General features: G+C 52.7%; 1 non-coding gene and 1 pseudogene across 1 annotated transcript; both read right to left on the reverse strand.

Annotated features, from left to right (window-relative positions):
- The window catches only part of LOC123481031, a 34518-nt pseudogene that overhangs the window by 7571 nt on the left and 8015 nt on the right, over window positions 1-18932 (reverse strand).
- On the reverse strand, window positions 254-327 carry trnai-aau. The gene has a single exon. It is a non-coding gene; the product is annotated as a tRNA-Ile (tRNA).

Genomic DNA, 18932 nt, shown 5'->3' on the forward strand with positions numbered 1-18932 from the left:
CGAATGAATGTCAATTCCGATTAATTTCATGAAAAGTTGTCTGCTATTATGTAGCCCTAATCTGATGTGTTTAATTGAATTGTTTACAAAACAGATGTTGTATTCAACAGTATGTAAAAGCGTCAATTTGAAATATGCCAGCAGTGGGATGTAGGCTAGCCTATCTGGGACTGATAAATGAGTTCACACGTAGGCAATAATTTATCAACCTCTAACCTACCGAGCCTACATTGGGATTTTGGCCAAAAATCTTTGGCCAGTACGGGTATCGAACCCGCGACCTTCGCGTTATTAGCACGACGCTCTAACCAACTGAGCTAACCGGCCGGATATGACCAGGAACGGAATATTGTAGTATTTACAGCAAACATTAAATAACATGCATGCAGTCTGCAAGCCCAGTTCATAATGATACATTGTAAGGTCGGTCGCACCACACGCGAAACAAATCATGGTACTAACGTAACAACATCGGTCGCCAATGTCAAATGCGATTTTTCCTGTGATGTAGGCCACTGCCCAAAATAGTAAGATCTGAGTGGGAAACAGCTATCACAATTCTTTGCCCAAGGCCATGAACTAAATAAATACGAAAATGGTAAAATAAAGTTAGACAACAACGGATTCATTTATTGACCTATTCTATCAGGGAAAATGAGAGAACTTATATCTTTTATAGCAACGACCGGGAAGATTTCACGGGGAGGAGAGGGGATGAATGAGCCAATTGGAAGCTGGGGAGATTAGGAGCATGAGTGCAGATTGGGAATTTAGAGGACAAACACCCCACCTTAGTATACAGTTGAAGTCGGAAGTTTATATAACCTTAGCAAAAATATATTTAATTTAATTTAATTTACGCATTTAGCAGACGCTCTATCAGAGGACCACAAATTGGTGCATTCACCCATAGCCAGTGGGATAACCACTTACAATTTAATTTTAATTTTTTTTGGGGGGGTGGGTAGAAGGATTACTTTATCCTATCCCAGGTATTCCTTAAAGAGGTGGGGTTTCAAATGTCTCCGGAAGGTGGTGAGTGACTCCGCTGTCCTGGCGTCGTGAGGGAGCTTGTTCCACCATTGGGGTGCCAGAGCAGCGAACAGTTTTGACTGGGCTGAGCGGGAACTATGCTTCCGCAGAGGAAGGGAGCCAGCAGGCCAGAGGTGGATGAACGCAATGCCCTCGTTTGGGTGTAGGGACTGATCAGAGCCTGAAGGTACGGAGGTGCCGTTCCCCTCACAGCTCCGGAGGGCAAGCACCATGGTTCTTGTAACGGATGCGAGCTTCAACGGAAGCCAGTGGAGTGTGCGGAGGAGGGGGGTGACGTGGAGAGAACTTGGGAAGGTTGAACACCAGACGGGCTGCGGCATTCTGGATGAGTTGTAGGGGTTTAATGGCACAGGCAGGGAGCCCAGCAACAGCGAGTTGCAGTAATCCAGACGGGAGATGACAAGTGCCTGGATTAGGACCTGTGCCGCTTCCTGTGTAAGGCAGGGTCGTACTCTCCGAATGTTGTAGAGCATGAACCTGCAGGATCGGGTCACCGCCTTGATGTTAGCGGAGAACGACAGGGTGTTGTCCAGGGTCACGCCAAGGCTCTTCGCACTCTGGGAGGAGGACACAACGGAGTTGTCAACCGTGATGGCGAGATCATGGAACGGGCAGTCCTTCCCCGGGAGGAAGAGCAGCTCCGTCTTGCCAGGGTTCAGCTTGAGGTGGTGATCCGTCATCCATACTGATATGTCTGCCAGACATGCAGAGATGCGATTCGCCACCTGGTTATCAGAAGGGGGGAAAGGAGAAGATTAGTTGTGTATCGTCAGCGTAGCAATGATAGGAGAGGCCATGTGAGGATATGACAGAGCCAAGTGACTTGGTGTATAGGGAGAAAAGGAGAGGGCCTAGAACTGAGCCTGGGGGACACCAGTGGTGAGAGCACATGGTGCGGAGACAGCTTCTCGCCACGCCACTTGGTAGGAGTGACCGGTCAGGTAGGACGCAACCAGGAGTGAGCCGCGCGGAGATGCCCAGCTCGGAGAGGGTGGAGAGGAGGATCTGATGGTTCACAGTATCAAAGGCAGCAGACAGGTCTAGAAGGACAAGAGCAGAGGAGAGAGAGTTAGCTTTAGCAGTGGGAGAGCCTCCGTGACACAGAGAAGAGCAGTCTCAGTTGAATGACCAGTCCTGAAACCTGACTGGTTTGGATCAAGAAGGTCATTCTGAGAGAGATAGCAAGAGAGTTGGCTAAAGACGGCACGCTCAATAGTTTTGGAAAGAAAAGAAAGAAGGGATACTGGTCTGTAGTTGTTGACATCAGTGGGATCGAGGTTGGTTTTTTGAGAAGGGGAGCAACTCTCGCTCTCTTGAAGACGGAACGGACATAGCCAGCGGTCAAGGATGAGTTGATCAGCGAGGTGAGGTAGGGGAGAAGGTCACCGGAGATGGTCTGGAGAAGAGAGGAGGGGATGGGGTCAAGCGGGCAGGTTGTTGGGCGGCCTGCAGTCACTAGTCGCAAGATTTTATCTGGAGAGAGAGGGGAGAAAGAAGTCAAAGCATAGGGTAGGGCAGTGTGAGCAGGACCAGCAGTGTCATTAGACATAACAAACGAGGATCGGATGTCGTCAACCTTCTTTTTCAAAGTGGTTGACGGAAGTCATCCACAGAGAGGGAGGAGGGGGGGGAGGATTCAGCAGTGAGGAGAATGTGGCAAAGAGCTTCCTAGGGTTAGAGGCAGATGCTTGGAATTTAGAGTGGTAGAAAGTGGCCTTAGCAGCAGAAACAGATGAAGAAAATGTAGAGAGGAGGGAGGAAAAGATGCCAGGTCGGCAGGGAGTTTAGTTTTCTTCCATTTCCGCTCAGCTGCCCGGAGCTCTGTTCTGTGAGCTCGCAATGAGTCATCAAGCCACGGAGCTGGAGGGGAGGACCGAGCCGGCCGGGAGGATAGGGGACACAGGGAGTCAAAGGATGCAGAAAGGGAGGAGAGGAGGGTTGAGGAGGCAGAATCAGGAGATTGGAGGGTGAAGGATTGAGCAGAGGGAAGAGATGATAGGATGGAAGAGGAGAGAGTAGTGGGAGAGAGAGAGCAAAAGGTTGCGGCGGCGCGTTACCATCTGTGTAGGGGCAGAGTGAGTAGTGTTGGAGGAGAGCGAGAGAGAAAAGGATACAAAGTAGTGGCTCGGAGACATGGAGGGGAGTTGCAGTGAGATTAGTAGAAGAGCAACATCTAGTAAAGATGAAGTCAAGCGTATTGCCTGCCTTGTGAGTAGGGGGGGACGGTGAGAGGGTGAGGTCAAAAGAGGAGAGGAGTGGAAAGAAGGAAGCAGAGAGAAATGAGTCAAATGTAGACGTAGGGAGGTTGAAATCCCCCAAAACTGTGAAGGGTGAGCCATCCTCAGGAAAGGAACTTATCAAGGCGTCAAGCTCATTGATGAACTCTCCAAGGGAACCTGGAGGGCGATAGATGACAAGGATATTAAGCTTAAATGGGCTAGTGACTGTGACAGCGTGGAATTCAAATGAGGAGATAGACAGATGGGTTAGGGGAAAAATTGAGAATGACCACTTGGGAGAGATGAGGATTCCTGTGTCACACCCTCTGACCAGATGCTCTGGTATGCGAGAACACATGGTCAGACGAGGAGAGAGCAGTGGGAGTAGCAGTGTTTTCAGTGGTAATCCATGTTTCGTCAGCGCCAGGAAGTCGAGGGAATGGAGGGTAGCATAGGCTGGGATGAAGTCAGCCTTGTTGGCAGCAGAACGGCAGTTCCAGAGGCTGCCTGAGACCTGAACTCCAGGTGTGGGGTGCGTGCAGGGACCACCAGGTTAGAGAGGCAGCAGCCACGCGGTGTGAGGTATTTGTGTAGCCTGTGCGGAGAGGAGAGAACAGGGATAGGCAGAGGCATAGTTGACAGGCTGTAGCAGATGGCTACAATAATGCAGAGGAGATCGGAATGAAATGAACTAAACATCTGGGAAAGGAGAGAGCAGGGCCTCCCTCACCAAAAAAAATATAACTCTCCCAACTTCCACCTCAGAAACTATAATTGTTTCACTGAACCACCCGAATAAAACTCTCCCAACTTCCACTTTAGAAATTAGAATTGTTGCAAACTACAAGCGGTTCAATGTTTCAAGGAATAGACTCAACTTACTTTATTCAGCTAGCTAACTATGACGCCATAGCTAACTAGCATGCTAGCATCCAATAACACACAGTTTAGCACCAATACTTGGTTACAACAAACTACCAATAGTGTGTTAACACACTAAACAGATAATTCGTGTCCGTGTCTAGTTCTTTTCATAACGCAGCAATAATTAAAAGTTGGCTAGCTAGCACAAAGATATTGTATTTAGCTACTACAGTACAGCTAGCTGGTAGTGTTGGCTAGCTAGCAATGGCTGCTGTGTTGACTTTGTTTGAAAACGGCGTCGCTGCGAACGAATGTAGCTGGCTAAAAAGGATATTGTATTTAGTTGCTACCGTTGCTAATAGCTACTCGACAGCTAGTCCAGGAGGTGAGTTAGCTAGCTAGCTCGTGCTACACCTGGCACCGCCGAATACAAAAGTAACCTACAATAACTACATACAACAACTACCCACAACAGTTCTTCACAATTCCTGACATTTAATCCTAGTAAAAATTCCCTGTCTTAGGTCAGTTAGGATCACCACTTTATTTTAAGAATGTGAAATGTCAGAATAATAGTAGAGATAATTATTTATTTCAGCTTTTATTTCTTTCATCACATTCCCAGTGGGTCAGAAGTTTACATACACTTAGTATTTGGTGGCATTGCCTTTAAATTGTTTAACTTGGGCCAAATGTTTCAGGTAGCCTTCCACAAGCTTCCCACAATAAGTTGGGTGAATTTTGGCCCATTCCTCCTGACAGAGCTGGTGTAACTGAGTCAGGTTTGTAGGCCTTCTTGCCCGCACACGCTTTTTCAGTTCTGCACACACATTTTCTATAGGATTGAGGTCAGGGCTTTGTGATGGCCACTCCAATACCTTGACTTTGTCCTTAAGCCATTTTGCCACAACTTTGGAAGTATGCTTGGGGTCATTGTCCATTTGGAAGACCCATTTGCGACCAAGCTTTAACTTCCTGACTGATGTCTTGAGATGTTGCTTCAATATATCCACATAATTTTCCTTCCTCAGGATGCCATCTATGTTGTGAAGTGCACCAGTCCCTATTGCAGTAAAGCAACCCCACAGCATGATGCTGCCACCCCCGTGTTTCACGGTTGGGAAGGTGTTCTTCAGCATGCAAGGCTCCCCCTTTTCCTCCAAACATAATGATGGTCATTATGGCCAAACAGTTCTATTTTTGTTTCATCAGACCAGAGGACATTTCTCCAAAAAGTACGATGATTGTCCTCATGTGCAGTTGCAAACCGTAGTCTGGGTTTTTTATGGTGGTTTTGGAGCAGTAGCTTCTTCCTTGCTGAGCGGCCTTTCAGGATATGTGGATATAGGACTCGTTTTACTGTGGATATTGTCACGACTTCCGCCGAGGCTGCCTCCCCTCCTTGTTCGGGCACGCTCGGCGTTCGTCGTCACCGGCTTACCAGCCACTGCCGCTCCATATATCATCATTCCATTTGTCTTGTCTTGTCAATTACACACACCTGGTTCTTATCCCCTCATTAGTCCGTGTATAAGTGTTCCCTCTGCCCTCCTTGTCCTTGTGGGTGATTGTTATTTGTGAGAGTAGTGTAGCTCGGTGGAGTATTGCCGGGGTAGATATATCCCCTGTGCCTGTATATTGTTGGAGTATCCCGTATCGTGTATTGCCAGGGTAGATAGTTTCCCCTGTGCCTGTTTTCGTGTGTCACTATCCAGCGCATCTGTGTACGACGGAATAAACTCTGTATTCTGTGATTTACCTTCCTGCGCCTGACTCCTTCTATCACACTCATCACAGAATCACCCACCCGCTATGGAGTGAGCGGGAGAGGAGCGCATGCCTGAAGTCATGGCACGGGTCCAGTAGCATTCCACGATACTGGCCAGCTTGGGGGAAGCAATGGATCGGGTTCTTCAGGTCATCCAACGCCTGGAGAGGAGAGGACCCGATCTGTCGAGACCAACTGGCCAACCGGATCCAGCCACCTAACCCCCAGCACCCGGAGGGATCCAGGTATCCCGACCACGGGCGTTCGACGGGACGGCGGCGCTCTGCCAAGGATTCCTCCTCCAACTGGAGCTCTACTTCTCCAGCATCAGGCCGGCCCCATCGGCGCGGGAGAAGGTGTCTGTCCTCATTTCCTGCCTCTCGGGGAAAGCCCTGGAGTGAGCCAACGCGGTTTGGAACGAAGGAGAATCCGGTTGGAGAACTACGAGTTGGCCTCTTTCGGGCGGTCCCCGATCACCCGCCCAAGGACTCGAGAGGCGGGCGATCGGGCTGGTCCACCTGGAGTCAGGGGGACGAGGACCGCGAGGACTCGCGTTGGAGTTTCGGATGCTTGCAGTGGGGTCCGGATGGAACAAGCGGGCCCTGATCGACCATTTCCGGTACCATCTACGTGAAGACGTCCGACAGGAGCTAGCCTGCCGGGACACCATGTTGTCTTTCACGCAACTGGGGTCTGCCCGTTTCACCCCGGGACGACTCGGATCCCGAGCTGATGGAGCTGGGTGGAGCCGCCGTCCAAGAGAGCGGAGGACGACAGCGACAGTGCCACTCTGGTGGCACGAAGGGACAGTACACCACACGTAGTCGTCAAAGCTCTTTTGGGTCTGGAGGCGACAGGCAGGACACTCTCGCATCACCCCAGGTATTGAACACCCACACTCGTTCAGAGCCCTCTGCTGCGCACTGTACCCTACCTATCTACTTTCCCGATCACATGGTAGTTCCCCAGTGTAAGGCGATAGTCGATTCAGGCGCAGCTGGGAACTTTATGGACAGGGCATTCTCACGCCATCAAGGCATTTAATTGGTTCCCCATCAATTCCACTCCCCATCAGAGCACTTGATAGTCGACCATTGGGGTCCGGGATTGTTAAGGAAGTTACTGTACCAGTCACCATGATCACCCAGGAGACTCATTGTGAGCAGGTTACTTTTTCTATTATTGAGTCTCCTGCTTTCCCTGTGGTATTAGGTATCCTTTGGCCAGCACTCCACAACCCCACTTTCTCATGGCCGCAGAGGGTTCTCACGGGGTGGTCGCGAGAGTGTCAGGGTAGGTGTCTAGGTGTTTCCGTTGGTGCAACCACGGTGGAAAGTCCAGACGGTACCTCCACTGTGCGCATTCCCCCGAATACCATGATCTGGCGCACACGTTTTCTAAGACGAGGCGACAAAATTACCACCTCATCGGGCGGGTGATTGCGCGATAAACCTTCGGGTAGACACTGTACCTCCCAGGAGTCATGTGTACCCCTGTCGCAGGCTGAAACGGAGGCTATGGAAACATACGTCACCGAGTCCCTGGGCCAGGGGTATATACGTCCCTCCACTTCACCCGCCTCCTCGAGTTTCTTCTTTGTGAAGAAGAAAGACGGCGGTCTGCGCCCGTGGATTAATTATCGATCACTGAACAAGGAGACTATAAGATTTAGTTATCTTCTCCTCCTCATTCCTTCAGTGATTGAGTCAATGCATGGGGCACGCTTCTTCACCAAATTAGATCTCAGGCGTGCATACAACCTGGTGCGTGTTCGGGAGGGGGATGAGTGGAAGACAGCTTTCAGCACAACCACAGGGCATTATGAATACCTGGTGATGCCCTACGGTTTGATGAATGCTCCATCCGTCTTCCAGTCCTTTGTGAAACGAGGTGTTTCGGGGACATTCTTGGTCGCGGGGTGGTGGCTCTACATCGATGACATCCTGGTGTATTTCCACCACGCGCGCCGAGCATGTGTCCCTGGTTCGCAAAAAGTGCTGGCCCAACTGTTGGAAAATGACCTTTATGCCAAGGCAGAGAAGTGTATGTTTTTCCAGCACTTTCCAGCACCTCAGGTGTTGAGATGGAGGGAGATCCCATTTCAGCCATGCATAATTTGCCGACTCCAACCACGATTAAGGAGGTGCAGCGCTTCCTTGGCTTCGCCAACTACTATCGGAGGTTTATCTGGGGCTTTGGCAAGGTCGCAGCTCCCATTACATCCCTGTTGAAGGGTGGGCCGTCCCAGCTCCTCTGGTCTGCTGAGGCTGACCTGGCCTTCAGCAAACTGCGGGGTCTGTTCACCTCAGCCCCGGTACTGGCCCACCCCGATTCATCACTACTGTTCGTAGTGGAGGTGGATGCGTCCGAGGTAGGGATAGGCGCTGTCCTGTCTCAACGCTCAGGCACGCCACCCAAGCTCCGCCCCTGTGCCTTCTTCTCTAAGAAGCTCAGCCCGGCGGAGCAAAAACTACGACGTTGGTGATCGGGAGCTGTTGGCTGTTGTCCGAGCTTTGACCGTGTGGAGGCATTGGCTCAAGAGGGGCGAAACACCCATTCCTCGTCTGGACGCACCACCGTAACCTGGAGTACATCCGGGCAGCGAGGAGGCTGAATCCTCTCCAGGCCAGGTGGGCCCTATTCTTCACCCGGTTAGATTTTACACTGTCATACATTCTGGGTACGAAGAACGTGAAGGCAGACGCACTGTCCCGGCTGTATTACACAGAGGAGAGGCCCAGAGACAACACCCCCATACTCCCGGCCTCCTGCATTGTGACGCCGGTAGTATGGGCGATGGACGCGGATATAGAGCAGGCATTACGCACAGATCCATCTCCACCTCAGTGTCCAGCTGGCTGCGATACATGCCTGCTCTTATCCGTGATCGTCTAATCTACTGGGCACACACGTCACCCTCCTCTGGTCACCCAGGTATCGGTCGTACAGTACGCTGCTTGACCGGAAAGTACTGGTGGCCTACCTTGGCTAAGGACGTGAGGGTGTACGTCTACTCCTGCTCGGTGTGCGCCCAGAGTAAGGCACCTAGCCACCTCCCAGCGGGTAAGTTACAACCTTTACCAGTTCCACACCGACCATGGTCTCATCTAAGTGTTGATTTTTTGACTGATCTTCCCCTCTCCCAAGGTAACACCACCATCCTGGTCGTTGTGGACCGCTTTTCCAAGTCTTGCGCGTCAAGGGGGGGGGGGGTACTGTCATGACTTCCGCCGAGGCTGCCTCTCCATATATCTTCCGCCGAGGCTGCCGCCCATATATCATCATTCCATTTGTCTTGTCTTGTCAATTACACACACCTGGTTCTTATCCCCTCATTAGTCTGTGCATAAGTGTTCCCTCTGCCCCCCTTGTCCTTGTGGGTGATTGTTATTTGTGAGAGTAGTGTAGCTCGGTGGAGCTACTCTCCTTTGTATTGCCGGGGTAGATATTTCCCCTGTGCCTGTATATTGTTGGAGTATCCCGTATCGTGTATTGCCAGGGTAGATAGTTTCCCCTGTGCCTGTTTTCGTGTGTCGCTATCCAGCGCATTTGTGTATGACGGAATAAACTCGGTATTCTGTGATTTACCCTCCTGCGCTCCTCCTTCTATCACACTCATCACATATATAGATACTTTTGTACCTGTTTCCTCCAGCATCTTCACAAGGTCCTTTGCTGTTGTTCTGGGATTGATTTGCAGATTTCGCACCAAAGTACGTTCATCTCTAGGAGACAGAACCCGTCTCCTTCCTGAGCGGTGTGACGGCTGCATGGCCCCATGGTGTTTATACTTGCGTACTATTGTTTGTACAGATGAACGTGGTACCTTCAGGCGTTTGGAAATTGCTCCCAATGATGAACCAGACTTGTGGAGGTCTACAATTATTTTCTGAGGTCTTGGCTGATTTCTTTAGATTTTCCCATGATGTCAAGCAAAGAGGCATTGAGTTTGAAGGTAGGCCTTTAAATACATCCACAGGTACACCTCCAATTGACTAATTTTCTGGAAATTTCCAAGCTGTTTAAAGGCACAGTCAACTTAGTGTATGTTAACGTTTGACCCACTGGAATTGTGAAACAGTGAATTATAAGTGAAATAATCTGTCTGTAAACAATCGTTGGTTTTAATGACTCCAACCTAAATGTATGTAAACTTCCGACTTCAACTGTAAGTGCCAAGGAATCATTAGTGACCACAGAGAGTCAGGACACCCGTTTAAAAGCCCCATCCGAAAGACAGCACCCTATGCAGGGCAATGTCAACTTCACTGCCCTGAGGCATTGGGATCTCCTTAGACCAGAGGGAAGAGTGCCCCATAATGGACCTCCAACACCACATCCAGTAGCATCTGGTCTCCCATCCAGGGACCGACCAGGACCGATTCTGCTTAGGTTCAGAGGTAAGCTAGCAGTGCGATGCAGGGTGGTATACTGGCGGCTAACCCCATATCCCACAAGTTGTTTATTACAGGTTATAGGCCTACCCTACACCCTCCTGGTCTAGGCCTATATTCCTTAGAGAGGGACCAATTCCTTAGAGAGGGACCAATTCCTTAGTTCTGGGCCATCTCGGCCCAGGGAATGTACCGTGCCCACTCCTCCGGCCGGCCCTGGCAATACGACCTCAGAAACCTACCCACATCCTGGTTGACACGTTCTACCTGCCCGTTACTCTCCGGGTGGTACCCTGAGGTAAGGCTAACCGAGACCCCCAAACGCTCCATGAACGCTCTCCAAACACGGGAAGTAAACTGGGGGCCTCGATCAGACACTATATCCTCGGGTACCCCGTGAATGCCGGGAAGACGTGGGTAAATAGGGCCTCAGCGGTCTGTAGGGCAGTAGGAAGACCCGACATAGGGAGAAGACGACAGGCCTTAGAGAACCGGTCCACAACGACCAGGATGGTGGTATTCCCCTGAGAGAGGGGAAGGTCTGTCACAAAATCCACCGAGAGGTGGGACCATGGTCGTTGTGGAACGGGGCAGGGGTTGTAACTTACCCCTGGGCAGATGTCGGGGCACCTTACACTGGGCGCACACCGAGCAGGAGGAGACATAAACCCTCACATCCTGGCCAAAGTGGGCCACCAGTATTTAGTGCTAAGGCAATGCACTGTCCGGCCAATACCCGGATGTCCAGAGGAGGGTGACGTGTGAGCCCAGTAAATGAGTCGATCCCGAATCTCGAGCGGAACGTACTTCCGACCCTCAGGACACTGTGGAGGGCTGGGGTCGGTATGCAACCGCCGCCGATTTCGGCATCGACCTCCCACACCACCGGTGCCACAAGGCAAGACTCCGGTAGTATGGGAGTAGGCTCAACGGACCTCTCCTCCGTGTCATACCGCCGGGACAGCGCATCTGCCTTACCATTCTGGGACCCAGGGATGTACGTGATTTTAAATACGAACCTGGTGAGAAACATACTCCATCGAGCCTGGCGAGGGTTAAGTCTCCTCGCTGCCCGGATGTACCCAGGTTCCGATGGTCAGTCAAAATGAGGAAAGGGGTGTTGAGCCCCCTCAAGCCAATGCCTCCACACCTTAAGGGCTTGAACTACAGCTAACAGCTCCCTGTCCCCAACGTCATAGTTACGCTCCGCCGGGCTGAGCTTTTTTGAGTAAAAGCACAGGGGCGGAGTTTAGGTGGCGTGCGGACCGTTGGAGAGAGAACGGCCCCTATACCAGCCTCAGACGCGTCTACCTCAACCTGAAAGGGTAATGTCGGGATCCGGATGCGCTAGCACCGGAGCCGACGTAAACAGGTCCTTCAGTCTCCTAAAGGCCCTGTCCGCATCAGCTGACCACTGCAGGCGCACCGGACCCCCTTTCAGAAGGGACGTGATGGGAGCTGCCACCTGTCCAAAACCCCGGATAAACCTCCGGTAGTAATTCGCAAAGCCCAAGAACTGCTGCACCTCTTTTACAGTGGTTGGAGTTTGCCAATTACGCACAGCGGACACACGATCCACCTCCATTCTCACCCCTGACGCGGACAACCGATAACCCAAAAAGGAGACCGACTCCTGGAAAAACAGACATTTCTCTGCCTTGACATATAGGTCGTGCTCCAACATCCTCCTCAATACACGACGCATCAGGGTTATATGCTCGGCTCGGGTAGACGAGTACACCAGAATGTCATCAATGTACACGACCACCCCTTGTGTCATGAGCCCTCTCACTCCACCGGGTTACCACCTTAATTTGTTTCCACTATCTTCCACTCTGCTCACCTCCCTCTCTCTACTCAGCCTAACTAGCTCCACCTGTCCCTGCTCTGCTCGGCTCTAATTACTCTGCCAGCTGCGCTGCACCACCCACTAACCTCTCCCAGTATTTAAGGCCCTGTCTTTCAGCTCTCCGGTGTCAGATCGTCTGCAAAGCTCACACCCGGAACCTGTTTGCTCGCGCTTCTGGCTCACCCTGGTTTTGTGACCCCCGGACCTGCCTGTTTTTTGGATACTCTTCTGCCTCAGGAGATCCAGACCTGCTTCTGCCATTACGACTCCTGACTACTCTTCAATCCCGGTAACTCTGACCAGCCTTCTGCCTTGCTACTACGTATTTTGGATTTCCCTTGAACTGTACTGCTGCCTGGTTTCATTCCGCCCTGTTGTGTCTGTGTCTCCCCCCAGGACTTCTGGACCACCCACCACCGGCTTCATAGGACATCGCTGCCACTGGGGGGCACAGACCCAGCGCATTGGACGGGATCCCTGTTACCCCTGGAGCCTTCATTCACTCCCTACTTCCCTTTTCCCTTAAGTTTAATAAACTTTCTGGTGTGACGTAATTGTGGTCCTCTGGTCGTCTGTCTGAATCGTGACAGTACGATCTGACCATTATGGACTCAGCGCACACTTCCCCGACATGGAAACCGATGAGCATGAGCAGCAGTTCCGCAGCAGCAACAACAACTCGCCATGATCATTCAACTCCTCACCAACCTTACCCCAGCCAGTCTGCCCACCAGCCCAGCCCCCGGAAGTTACCTGCCCCGGTCATTGCAGCCGCTGCTCCGAACCCAAGATTGGAAACCCCGAGCGGTTCAACGGGCGATTCAACCCAGGTCCGGCCATTCCTGACTAGCTGCCGACTTCAGTTCTCTTGCAGCCAAGGACCTTCGCCACGGAGGGGGCTAAAGTTGGGTATGCCATCACTCACCTGACGGGCCGAGCTCGACTCTGGGGAACAGCAGAGTTCGAACGTCAAACCCCCGCATGTGCAACCTTCGACCTGTTGCTGAGGGAGATGCTGAAGGTGTTTGACCTGGATTCACCCACCGCAGAGGCGTCTCGTGAACTGTTCAGTATTCGACAAGGCAGACGTACAGTCGCAGACCATTCCACTTCGACTTCCGAACCCTGGCTAGACGTCTTGGAACACACCATCGTTGGTGGACAGCGTTCTTCCATAGTTTGGCTGACTATATCAAGGACGAGAAGTTGGTCTCCCATGAACTGCCTTCCACTCTTGATGAAGCCATCGCACTGACTGTCAGGATCGACAGAAGGATACAGACCCGTCGCCGTGAGAGGGGGCGCCAAGGTCCACCTACTACCGGCATTCGGAGAGATCCGACTGGGCTCCTGTCATCTACTGCCACTCACCCAGGTCAGCTTGACTCAGTCTGAGCCTATGGAGATTGGGCGAGCCTCCCTCACTCCTGCAGAGCGCCAGCGCCGCTCACCTCAAACCTCTGCCTCTATTGTGGAGGTGATGGACATCGTGTGGTAACCTGCCCTTTAAAGGGCCGAAGCTCACCGGGCGTAGGGGAGTCCGGTTGAGTTCAATGACCATCCAGTCCTCCGACCGCAAACCCCTGCTGCAAGTTCACCTCCGCCTCTCTGACTCAACTCACACCCTGGCTGCTCTGGTGGATTCTGGCGCCGAAGCCAACATAATGGACATCAAGCTGGCACGCCAACTGGGACTGGAGAACCTCCGTTTGACACCTCCTATCTGCCCGGGCACTGGACGGACACTTACCGGATCGGTCACTCATGTCACGGCCCCGGTCTCGATGGGTCTGTCCGGAACCATCAAGAAACTATCCAGTTTCACCTGCTCCCCTCTCCAGGCCAACCCCTCATCCTGGGTTACCCATGGCTCCGCCGGCACAACCTCAGCTCGACTGGGTGACCGGGGTGATCAGGGGAGTGGGGAGAGGACTGCCACCGAACCTGCCTGCTTGCTGCCGCACTACACCCTCGGCCAGTACCTACTAACTCCGCTCCTGACCTCTCCAATGTCCCAGAATGCTACCATGGTCTCAGAGAGGTGTTTAACAAAGCAAGAGCCACATCTCTGCCCCCTCACCGACCGATACGACTGTGCCATCGACCTCCTCCCTGGAACAGCTCCTCCAAGGGGGTCGTCTTTATTCGTTGTCTGCTCCTGAAAGAAAGTCCATGGAGGACTACATCAATGGCTCTCTGTCCGCAGGATTAATCCGTTCATCTTCATCTCCTGCTGGTGCTGGCTTCTTCTTTGTGGGGAAGAAGGACGGATCTCTTCGCCCCCGCATCGACTACAGGGGACTCCAACGACATCACAGTGAAGAACCGTTACCCTCTGCCTCTGCTCACCTCTGCTTTTGAGTTGCCCAGGGAGCCACTGTTTTTACCAAGTTGGATCTCAGAAACGCTTACCACCTAGTGCGGATCCGGGAGGGAGATGAATGGAAAACCGCATTCAATACACCAACAGGCCACTACGAGTATCTGGTTATGCCTTTTGGCCTCACCAATGCTCCTGCTGTGTTCCAGGCTCTAGTGAATGATGTACTGCGGGACATGTTAAACAAGTTTGTCTTCGTACCTGGATGACATCTTAATTTACTCCAGAAACCTGTCTGAACACACCCGCCATGTCCAGCAAGTCCTTCATCGTCTTCTGGAGAATTCCCTCACGCCAAGGCAGAGAAATGTGAGTTTCACGTCAAGACAGTGGCCTTCCTGGGGTACATAGTGGCAGAAGGAAGTATCCAAATGGATCCTGCCAAAGTATCAGCAGTCACTTCATGGCCAGTTCCGGGAGAACAGAAAGAAGCTGCAACAGTTTCTGGGGTTTGCTAACTTCTATAGGAAGTTTATCCGGAACTACAGTACCGTTGCTGCCTCTCACTGCTCTAACCAGCACCAAGCAACCCTTCACCTGGAACCCCAGCAGCCGACAAAGCCTTCAGTACCCTCAAGGTGAGGTTCACCTCCGCTCCCATCCTCCAGATGCCTGATGTGGACCGGCATCCATTGTGGAGGTGGACGCCTCGGATGTGGGAGTTGGTGCTGTGATTTCTCAGTGGGCTGCGGAGGATAGGAAGCTCCATCCCTGCTGCCTTTTTCTCACGTCGGTTGTCCCCCTCTGAGTGCAATTACGACATAGGGAACCGTGAGCTGCTGGCTGTGAAGCTTGCCTTGGAGGAGTGGCGTCACTGGCTGGAGGGGTCCACCATTCCATTTCTCGCTTGGACCGATCATAAGAACTTGGAGTACATCCGCACGGCCAAACGGGTTGAACTCCAGGCAGTCCCTGGGCCCTGTTCTTCACCAGGTTTAATTTCACTCTGTCATACCGGCCTGGATCACGCAACACCAAGCCAGACGCCCCTCCCGTCAATTCCAGAAGGATGACACCCTCCAAGGACCCTGTGTCGATTCTGCCAAGTCCCTGCATCGTTGCAGCTCTGACCTGGGCTGTTGAGGAACAGGTGCTGGAGGCTCTCCGAACCAGCCAGGTCCCAGCACTTGCCCAGCTGACCGCCTTTTGTCCCCGAAGACCTGAGGTCCCAGGTCATTCAGTGGGGACATGACCCCCGCCTAGCTTGGTCACCCTGGCTCCACCCGCGACTTACAACCTGCTCGCCCAGAGGTTCTGGTGGCCCTCTCTGAGGAAGGATGTACGGGAATTCGTCCAAGCCTGCCCCATCTGCAACCAACATAAGTCGTCCTGCCAGCCCCCAGCCGGATTGCTTGCAGCCCCTGCCTGTGCCCAGACGTCCCTGGTCTCACATCGCCCTTGACTTTGTCACGGGGCTGCCCCCCTTCAAGTGGCATGACCGTCATTCTCACCATCGTTGACCGTTTCAGCAAGATGGCACACTTCATTCCCCTCCCAAGCTCCCAACCGCCAAGGAGACCGCCAGGTGGTCCTGGAACACGTCTCCGGATCCACGGACTGCCAAGGGATGTTGTTTCTGACCGTGGTCCACAATTCTCCTCCGCTTTTTGGAAGGAGTTCTGTCACCTGCTGGGAGCCACAGTCAGTCTGGCACTTCTGGATTCCATCCCCAATCCAATGGGCAGTCAGAGGGGCTAATCAGGAGCCTCGAGAAGGCACTGCGATGCATGACTTCACGCAACCCCCCACTCCTGGTCGCAGCAATTGACATGGGTGGAGTACGCACACAATTCTCTGACCTGCTCTGCCATCGGTATGTCCCCTTTCCAATGTGTTTATGGATACCAGCCTCCTCTATTTGCCAGCCAGGAGGAGGAGGTTACTTGCCCATCTGCACTTGCTTTTGCCCGCCGATGTCGCGCGCACCTGGTCACAAGCCCGAGCCACACCCTAGGTCCGTTGCCAGCTACACTACCGGGGGCCAACCAGACGGAGAATTCCTGCTCCCACCTACCATGTTGGTCAAAGGGTGTGGTTGTCATCGAAGAACCTGCCACTCAGGGTGGAGTCGCAGAAGCTGGCACCTCGGTTCATTGGCCCATTCCCTATCATAAGAGTGATTAGCCCAACTGCTGTCCGGCTCCAACTGCCTAATTCCCTGAGGGTGCACCCCACTTTCCATGTGTCTAAGATTAAGCCCATCCATGAGAGTCCGCTGGTCCCTGCTGCGCCTGGTCCTCCTCCTCCACGGCTCGTCGATGGTGGTCTGGTTTACACCGTCCGCCGCGCCTGCTTCGGTCCAGACGGAGGGGTAGGGGGTCTCGAGTACCTCATTGACTGGGAGGGCTATGGACCTGAGGAAAGGACCTGGGTGCCAGCTAGTCGGATTGTGGATAGGACTCTCATCACCGCTTTCCACCAACGGCATCCGGTTCAACCTGCAGATCCGTAGGGGCCGCCCCAGAGGGGGTCCAACCGTCCGGCCCGCTCGGCTTCCGTCCTGTGCCTGATCCTGTCTCGGGACCGTCCCATCTCCCCGACCACGGCCTCCCGGCTCCTCCGAGGATGAGGACGTTCACTCGGACCGTCGGAGGAGTTCTAGCCCTCCTCCGGCTCCCCTCCCCGCCCGGCGTGGTAAGTTGCTCTTGGGACTTCTGGGGCCGTCCTTGGGGGGTTCTGTCATGAGCCCTCTCACTCCACCGGGTTACCACCTTAATTTGTTTCCACTATCTTCCACTCTGCTCACCTCCCTCTCTCTACTCAGCCTAACTAGCTCCACCTGTCCCTGCTCTGCTCGGCTCTAATTACTCTGCCAGCTGCGCTGCATACCCACTAACCTCTCCCAGTATTTAAGGCCCTGTCTTTCAGCTCTCCGGTGTCAGATCGTCTGCAAAGCTCACACCGGAACCTGTTTGCTCGCGCTTCTGGCTCACCCTGGTTTTGTGACCCCGGACCGCTGTTTTTGGATACTCTTCTGCCTCAGGAGATCCAGACCTGCTTCTGCCATTACGACTCCTGACTACTCTTCAATCCCGGTAACTCGACCAGCCTTCTGCCCTTGCTACTACGTATTTTGGATTTCCCTTGAACTGTACTGCTGCCTGGTTTCATTCCGCCTGTTGTGTCTGTGTCTCCCCCCAGGACTTCTGGACCACCCACCACCGGCTTCATAGGACGATCGCTGCCACTGGGGGGGGCACAGACCCCAGCGCATTGGAGGGATCCCTGTTACCCCTGGAGCCTTCATTCACTCCCTACTTCCCTTTCCCTTAAGTTTAATAAACTTTCTGGTGTGACGCAATTGTGGTCCTCTGGTCGTCTGTCTGAATCGTGACACCTTGTCCCTGCATATCCCGGAAAATGTCATCTACGAAGGATTGGAAGACTGATGGAGCATTCATCAACCCATATGGCATGACGAGATATTCGAAATGACCTGACGTGGTACTTAAAGCTGTCTTCCATTCGCCGCCCTCCCTAATGCGCACCAAGTTATACGCGCTCCTGAGATCCAATTTTTGAAAAACGCCCATGCAACGACTCTGTCGCGAGTCGTAATCAGAGGGAGTGGATAACTGTATTTCACAGTAACTGATTGAGACCACGGTAATCAATGCACGGGCGCAACCCTCCATCTTTCTTCTTCACAAAAAAGAAACTTGAGGAGGCGGGAGAAGTGGAGGGCCGAATGTATCCCTGTCTCAAAGATTCGGCTATGTAAGTCTCCCATAGCTTTTCTCTCCTCTGAGACAAAGGATACACGTGGCTCCGTGGGAGCGCTGCTCCTGCCTGGAGATCAATCGCACAACCCCCTGTCTATGAGGAGGCAACTCGTCGCCCTAGTTTTACTAAACACGAGAGCTAAATCCCATATTCAGGCGGGAATGTGCAGTGCGGGCACTGGTTTGGACTTTCCACCGAAGTCGTCCCCACGGAAACACTCCAGACATCGACCCCTCGCACTGAGCAGACCACCCATCGAGAGCCCTCTCTGTTGATACGGAAATAGCAGGGTTATGGGTGCTTAACTAGGGAATTCCCAGCACCACTGGGTACGCAGGAGAGTCGATCAGATACAGCTGTATAGTCTCTTCATGACCCCCCTCCGCACACATCCCCTAAGTGGTGCTGTGATCTCCCTAATCAACCCCGACCCCCAACGGGCGGCTATCTAAGGCATGAACGGGAAAAGGTTTGTCAACAGGTAGGAGAGGGATCCCTAAATCTAAACAAAACTTCAGATCAACAAAATTCCCAGCTGGCGCCTGAATCTACTAGCGCCTTATGCTGGGAATGAGGTGCAACCTGTGGAAAACACACAGGTATACAAAAGTGCGTAACAGAAAGCTCTGGGTAAGTGGACGTCTACTCACCTGGGAGGCCCCAGTGCGTGGCCTGTTGTCTT

Source organism: Coregonus clupeaformis, unplaced genomic scaffold (assembly GCF_020615455.1).
Source record: "Coregonus clupeaformis isolate EN_2021a unplaced genomic scaffold, ASM2061545v1 scaf0206, whole genome shotgun sequence".
NCBI classification, from domain to species: domain Eukaryota; kingdom Metazoa; phylum Chordata; class Actinopteri; order Salmoniformes; family Salmonidae; genus Coregonus; species Coregonus clupeaformis.